The 8,352-nt window shown below is 37.5% G+C and overlaps 1 non-coding gene across 1 annotated transcript; it reads right to left on the bottom strand.

Moving 5' to 3' along the window:
• Window positions 1–7,326: 7,326 nt before the first annotated feature.
• On the bottom strand, window positions 7,327–7,433 carry LOC132506123 (U6 spliceosomal RNA). Its single transcript, XR_009535716.1, has one exon. It is a non-coding gene; the product is annotated as a U6 spliceosomal RNA (small nuclear RNA).
• Window positions 7,434–8,352: the final 919 nt, after the last annotated feature.

The following is an 8,352-nucleotide window of genomic DNA, read 5'->3' as shown; positions in this document are numbered from 1 at the left end:
CACCGAACTAGAAGATAACACATTGTTTTGAGTCATGAGTTTGTACTAATTTGTTACACAGCAGTGAAAGCGAATCCATTGTCTTTGTAGGAGGTCTCCATCATACGGCCAACAACCACCACCAACTCTGAGCCCTTCTCTTTCAAACCAGACTGGGCAATTTGGGGACATTCTGGCTTCTACGTGTTTTAGAATGAGTTGAAGTCCATCCAAAAATTCAGCTGGTACTTTCACACAATTACATGGAATTTATAGATTAATGTGGGAAGATTTGCCATTTTTACAATTTTAAGCACCCATAAAAAGAGTCTCTTTCCATTTTATTCATGTTTTCCTTTAAGTCTGTTATGGAATGAATGTTTGGGTCCTCCCCAAATGCTTAGAAGCCCTAACCCCCAATAGGATGGTGCTTGGGGATGGGGCTTTGGGGAGGTAATTAGGGTAACATGAGGTCATAAAGGTGGGTCTGTATGAGGAGATTAGTGCCCTGATAAGAAGAGACACCAGAGAACTTGCTTTCTCGCTTGCTCCGTCGTGTGAAGACCCAGCAAGAAGGCAGCCATCTGCAAGCCAGGAAGAGGGCTCTCACCAGAGCCCGACAGTGCTGGCATCCTGACCTCAGACTCCCAGCTTCCAGAACTGTGAGAAGTACATTCCTCTTATTCAAGCTCCATGTCCCCATCCCCAGTCCATGGTATTTGGTGACAGCAGAGCCCAAGGGGACCAATACAATGTCCTTTAAATGCTCTCAATTTTCTTTCTCCATATTTTCATGTCTTCTTTTGCGGACTTTACAGTTCTTAAATTTTAATTTTTTTCCTTTATAATGGTTTTCTGCGTTCATTTCTGGCTTAATTTCTAGATACTTCATAGTTTTTGTTCCTCTTGTGAGTGTATCTCTTTTTCTATTATATTTCTAATTGGTTAATACTGGTATAGAGGAAAGCCACTAATTTTAGGAAGTTGATCTTGTATTCAGCAATCTTGCTAAACTCTATTATTAGTTCCAATCAATTTTCTGTTCTTTCTGGTGGGTTTCTATGAAGATGATATATAATCTGTGGGTAATGACAGAGGTGCCTCTTCCCTCTTCCCTTCCAATCCCTTCATTTTCTCATGTTATGGAATTAGCCAGTGCTTCCTGTAATTAGCGTGTATAGCTGTGGTGTGTTTACTTGTTCTGTTTCCAGCATTAAAAGAAATGAATCTAGGGCTTCCCTGGTGGCGCAGTGGTTGAGAGTCCGCCTGCCGATGCAGGGGACACGGGTTCGTGCCCCGGTCTGGGAGGATCCCACGTGCCGCGGAGCGGCTAGGCCCGTGAGCCATGGTCGCTGAGCCTGGGCATCCGGAGCCTGTGCTCCGCAATGGGAGAGGCCACATCAACGAGAGGCCCGTGTACCGCAAAAAAAAAAAAAAAAAAAAAAAGAATCTAAAGTTTGTCTACAGAGTAGTAGGTTTTCTGGAAACTTGTAATATGCAAAACCTTTATCACATTAAGAGTGTTCATTTCTACTCAGCGTTTCCTGAGGATTTTTTAAAATCACAAAAAGACACTGACCTTTATCAAATACTTTGCTGCATCTTTTAAGAGTCATTTTGCTCCTTTGGTCCGATAATATGGTAAATAACCCTGAGAGAATTTCTGGTGTTCTTGCAGTCCTGGAATAAACTCAACTAGATCATTTTTCAAAATACTCTGTAGGTTTAATTAGCTAGCAGCTTATTTGGAATTTTGCCTCTATTTTTATAAGTGAAATAGACCTATTGTTTTCCTTGTATTGACCATATCTGAACTTGGGATAAATGTTATTTTCACCCATAAGTTGGCAGATTTCCCTTATATTCTATTTCATTTTCTGGAACAACTTCTCTAAGAGTATTTATCTGATCCTTAACTGTTTCGTAGAACTCTCATCTAGAGCTCTCTGTCGCTGAGGATGTTTTGAGGGGAACGTCTTTGATTGTTATTTCAATTTCTTAAGAGCTCAAGTTTATTATGTTATTCCAGTCTTCTGTCTCTTTGTTTTATGTTTTTGACTGCTTGATCTATCAGTTTCTAAGAGGGAGATTTTAAATGACAGTTTTAATTGTTGATTTATCTAGTTTAATCCACAGTTTCATTGCCTGTGGCTTCATGTATTCCAACGTTATCTTTTTAGGAGAACATATGTTCGTGACTGCTATATTTTTTCCACAATACTTTTTTCATTGAGGCCTAACTTACACATAGTTAAATGCACAGATTAGAAGTATACAGTTTGATGATTTTGACAAATGCGTACACCATGTACCCAACTCCCAAATCAAGATGTGGAACATTTCTTCACCCCAGATAATTATCACATGGCCCATTCCAGTCACTGTTCTTACTTTCCAACAATAACTAGTTTGCCTGTTGCAGAACTTCCTGTAAATGGAATTGTACGGTAGGCATTCATTTGTTTTCAAGACTTATTCATGCAACATAATGCTTTGGATATTCATTCACAGTCTTGCATGTATCAATCACACAAAATCAATTCCTTTTTGCTGCCAAGTAGTAAACCACAATTTATCCATTCTCCTGTTGTTGGTCATTTGGGCTATTTCTAGCGTTTAGTTATCATGAATAAAATGTCTATGAATAGTTTTATACAAGTATTTTATGTTTTCATATCTCTTAGGTTAGTAGCTAAGAGTAGAACTGCTTAATTATGAACTAAGTGTATATTACTTGTATAAGTAATCGTTAAAGGATTTTCCAAAGTGGTGGTAGCACTTGACATTTTCACAGTAATTTATGAGAAGCCTGATTGTTCTATATTCTCAGCCGCCCTTGATATTGTCAGTTTTTAATTTTAGTCATTCTGTGGGTATGAAATGGGCTAAATTCATTGTGGTATTAAATTGCATTTCTCTGGTCACTAATAATGCTAAGTACCTTTGCACGAACATATTGGCCACTTGTATATCTTTTTTGGTGAAGTATCTGCGGTGTGCTCCAAGGACAAAGAAAAAGATAAACTCAAAGAGCCAATATTGCCAGAACAAAGAGTTACAGGACTCCTATCACTTTGTCACAGTGTGACCATTGCAATGTCCCAGAGCCCTCCCAAACAGCATGCCCTGTCCCTTTCCCATCCCATATAAGGAAAGACATTTGCCCCGTTTTTCTTCCACTCAGCACGCTGAAAGTATACATACTCTGCCCAGTCAGCAGATGACTTAACAGGTTCCCTGGCTATAAAAACAGGCAAGCAACCCATGCTCATTGTTGGCTCTCCCTGGCTACCAGGAAGTCGGCCTGCTGTTTTTGCAGTGACCCTTCTCTTTAATAAACTCTATCTTCCTTACATTCTGCCTTGTGTCTGGAAATTCTTTTCCAACCCGCGTGTGGACCACAACAGTATCTATGCAAATATTTTACTCATATTTTATAGGGCTATCTTTTTCATTTTGATTTATAGTAGTTATGTATATATTTGGGCTATAAGTCCTTTTTCAAATATATGTACTGTAAATATTTTCTCCCAATCTGTTGCTTGCATTTTCACTTTACTAAAAGGAGTCTTTTAATGAGCAGAGCTGAAATCTTTAATTTTTATAAAATCCAGTTTATCATCCTTTTCCTTTATAGTTAGCATTTTTGGACCCTAAGAACCCATGCTTGCACCAAGGTCCCATAGACATTTTCCAGTGATTTATCTTTTAAATTTAGGTCAGTGATCCACATTAAAACAATTTTGTATGGTGTGACGAAAGAGTCAAGATTCGTTTTTGTCCCATATGGTTATCAAGTTGTTCCAGTATCATTTGTTGGAAAGAGCTTCGTTTCCCCGTGGAATTACACTGGGGCTTTCATCACATTTCAATTGGCCATATATGTGTGAATCTATTTCTAGACTCTATATTCTGTTACATTATCTGTTTGTCTAACCACATGCCAATACCATACTGAAATAATTACTGTATCATTATGGCCATTCTTGAAATCAAGTGGTGCAGGTCCATCAACATTGTTTATCTATTACATTCTCGTGTTGGCTATTCTAGGTTCTTTATATCTCCATATAATTTTTTTTTTTTTTTGCGGTACGAGGGCCTCTCACTGCTGTGGCCTCTCCCGTTGCAGAGCACAGGCTATGGACGCGCAGGCTCAGCGGCCATGGCTCACGGGCGCAGCTGCTCTGCAGCATGTGGGATCTTCCCGGACCGGGGCACGAACCCGCGTCCCCTGCATCGGCAGGCGGACTCTCAATCACTGCGCCACCAGGGAAGCCCCATATAAATTTTTGAACAGCTTTACTGAGATATAATAACTGACATACAATTAACTGCATATATTTTAAGTGTAAAATTTGATAGGATTTGAAATATATGTATATACCTGTGAAACCATCCCCACTATCAGGCAAATGAATATATCCATCGTCCCCTGAAGTTTCCTCTGGTCCCTTTGTAATGGCTACGTTCCCTCCTCCCCTCCCTCCAGACAACCCCTGACATGCTTTCTGCACTCAGATTAGTATGTACTTTCTAGAGTTTACTTACATGGAATCTACTGTAGGTACATTTTTTTAATCTGATATCTTTCACTCAATTTTTCCGAGATCCATACATATTAAGTGTATCAATAATTCTCTTCTTTCATTGCTCAGTAGCATTTCATTCTATCAATATACTGAAATTTATTTATCCATCTACTGATTGCTGGAGATCTGGGGTTGCTTCCCATTTGGAGGTATTAAAAACAGACCCACTATGAATATTCGTGTACAAGTATGTTTGTCAACATGTGCTTTCTTTTCTCTTGTGTAAATATCTGAGAGTGGCATGGCCAGAACATATGGTGGGGGTATGTTTCACGTTTTAGGAACCGCCAAACTGATTTTCAAAGTGTCTGTGGTGTTTTGCGTCCACACCAGCCATATATGAGAGTTTCAGTTGCTGCACACTTTTGTCAGCGTTTGGTTTGGTCAGTCTTTTCATTTTAACCATACTCTTTAGCATGCAGTGCTATTTCATTGTGGTTTTTTCATTTTTATTTTATATTGGAGTATAGTTGATTTACAATGTTGTGTTAGTTTCAGGTGTACAGCAAAGTGATTCAGTCATACATATACATATATCTATTCTTTCTCAGATTCTTTTCCCATATAGGTTATTACAGAGTATTGAGTAGAGTTCCCTGTGCTATACAGTAGATCCTTGTTGGTTATCTATTTTATATACAGCAGTGTGTATATGTTAATCCCAAACTCCTAATTTATTCCTCCCCTGCTTTCCTCTTTGGTAACCGTAAGTCTGATTTCCATGTCTGTTTCTGCCTTATAAATAAGTTTTTTAGATTTTAGTTTTTTGTATCATTGTTTTAGATTTCGACAAGTGACAACATATGACACTTGTCTTTGACTTACTTCACTTAGTATGATCATGTCTAGGTCCATCAATGTTGCTGCAAATGGCATTATTTCATTCCTTTTTATGGCTGAGTAATATTCCATTTATATATATATATATATATATATATATATATATATATATATATATATATACACCACATCTTTATCCAGTCTTCTGTCAATGGACATTTAGGTTGCTTCCATGTCTTGGTTATTGTAAATAGTGCTACTATGAACATTGGGGTGCATGTATCTTTTCAAATTATGGTTTTCTCTGGGCATAAGCTCAAGAGTGGGACTGCTAGATCATATGATAGCTCTATTTTTTGTTTTTTTAAGGAAACTCCATGCTGTGATTTTAATCCGTAGTTCATATATGATACAAATGTTGAGCCTATTTTTCTGTTTATTTGCCATCTATATGTCTTCCTTGGTGAAGTGTATATTCAAGTATTTTGTGCACTTTAAAAATTCGTTGTTTTATTTTTTAACATCTTTATTGGAGCATAATTGCTTTACAATGGTGTGTTAGTTTCTGCTTTATAACAAAGTGAATCAGCTATACATATACATATATCTGCATATATCCTCCCTCTTGTGTCTCTCTCCCACCCTCCCTATCCCACCCCTCTAGGTGGTCACAAAGCACTGAGCTAATCTCCCTGTGCTATGTGGCTGTATTTGATAGTATATATAAGTCCATGCCAATCTCTCACTTCATCCCACCTTACCCTTCCCCCTCCTTGTGTCCTCAAGTCCATTCTTTATGTCTGCATCTTTATTCCTGTCCTGTCCCTAGGTTCTTCAGAACCTTTTTTTTTTTTTTAGATTCCATATGTGTGTGTTAGCATACAGTATTTGTTTTCCTCTTTCTGACTTACTTCACTCTGTATGACAGACTCTAAGTCCATCCACCTCACTACAAATAACTCAATTTCGTTCCTTTTTATGGCTGAGTAATATTCCACTGTATATATGCGCCACATCTTTATCCATTCATCTGTCGATGGACAATTAGGTTGCTTCCACATCCTGGCTATTGTAAATAGAGCTGCAATGAACATTGTGGTACATGACTCTTTTTGAATCATGGTTTTCTCAGGGTACATGCCCTATAGTGGGATTGCTGGGTCATATGGTAGTTCTATTTTTAGTTTTTTAAGGAACTGTCATACTGTTCTCCATAGTGGCTGTATCAATTTACGTTCCCACCTATAGTGCAAGAGGGTTCTCTTTTCTCCACACCCTCTCCAGCATTTATTGTTTGTAGATTTTTTGATGATGGCCATTCTGACTGGTGTGAGGTGATACCTCACTGTAGTTTTGATTTGCATTTCCCTAATGATTAGTGATGTTGAGCATCCTTTCATGTGTTTGTTGGCAATCTGTATATCTTCTTTGGAGAAATGTCTATTTAGGTCTCCTGCCCATTTTTGGATTGGGTTGTTTGTTCTTTTGCTATTGAGCTGTATGAGATGCTTGTAAATTTTGGAGATTAATCCTTTGTCAGTTGCTTCATTTGCAAATGTTTTCTCCCATTCTTACAGTTGCCTTTTCCTCTTGTTTATGGATTCCTTTGCTGTGCAAAAGCTTTTAAGTTTCATTAGGTCCCATTTGTTTATTTTTGTTTTTATTTCCATTTCTCTAGGAGGTGGGTCCAAAAGGATTTTGCTGTGATTTATGTCATAGAGTGTTCTGCCTATGTTTTCCTCTAAGAGTTTTAAAGTGTCTGGAGGTGGGTCAAAAAAGATCTTGCTGTGATTTATGTCATAGAGTGTTCTGCCTATGTTTTCCTCTAACAGTTTTTATAGAGTCTGGCCTTACATTTAGGTCTTTAATCCATTTTGAGTTTATTTTTGTGTATGGTGTTAGGGAGTGTTCTAATTTCATTCTTTTACATGTAGCTGTCCAGTTTTCCCAGCACCACTTATTGAAGAGGCTGTCTAAAAATATGGAATGCTTCACGAATTTGCGTGTCATCCTTTCACAAGGGCCATGCTAATCTTCTCTGTATTGTTCCAATTTTAGTATATGTGCTGCCAAAGCAAGCACAGGTTTTGTTTTTTTACTATTGAGTTTTGAACATTTTTGTATATTCTAGATACAAGTCCTTTATCAGATATATGCTTTGAAAATATTTTCTCCTAATCTGTAATTTGTCCTTTCATTCTCTTAAGAGTGTCTTTTGAAGAGCAGTTTTCAATTTGGTGAAGCATAATTTATCAATTTGTTCTTTCGTGAATCACACTGTTAATATCATCTCCAAGAAATCTTTGCCTAACTCAAGGTCACAAAAATATTCTCTTATATTTTCCTTTAGAAGATTTATGGTTTTAGGTTTTACATTGAGGTCTAAAACCTGTTTTGAGTTAATTTTTGTATATGGTGCAAGTTACAGATCAAAGTCCAACTTATGGGCTACTGGTACCCAATTGACCAAGCACCATTTGTTGAAAAGACCTCCATTTCCCCATTTTTGTACTCTTGTCAAAAATCAGTTTTGCAGTCCAATTTTAAACTCACTGTTCTGTTCCATTAAACTATTTGTCCATCTTTGGTCCATATCATGCTATAGCTTTTTTTTTTACATAGTTACAAAACATTATTTCTTGTGATAGGGACTTTGAAGATCTACTCTCTTAGCAGCTTTCCAATATGCAACACAGTATTATTAATTATAGTTACCATGCTCTACATTGTATCCCATTGACTTATTAATTTTATAACTGAAGATTGTACCTTTTGACCCCTTCACCCACTTTACCCACTCCTCCATCCCCACCTCTGGCAACCACCAGTCTATTCTCTGTATCTGTGAGCTTGGTTTTTGTTGATGTTTGTGTCATTTGTTTGTTTTTAATTCCACATGTAAGGGAGATCATACAGTGTTTATATTTATCTGTCTGATTTAATTCAGTTAGCATAATGCCCTCAAGGTCCATCCATGTTGTCGTAAATTGCAAGATTTCAT

Source organism: Lagenorhynchus albirostris, chromosome 1 (assembly GCF_949774975.1).
Source record: "Lagenorhynchus albirostris chromosome 1, mLagAlb1.1, whole genome shotgun sequence".
In the NCBI taxonomy this organism is placed as follows: Eukaryota; Metazoa; Chordata; class Mammalia; order Artiodactyla; family Delphinidae; genus Lagenorhynchus; species Lagenorhynchus albirostris.
This window is presented reverse-complemented; position numbering and strand designations above follow the sequence as displayed.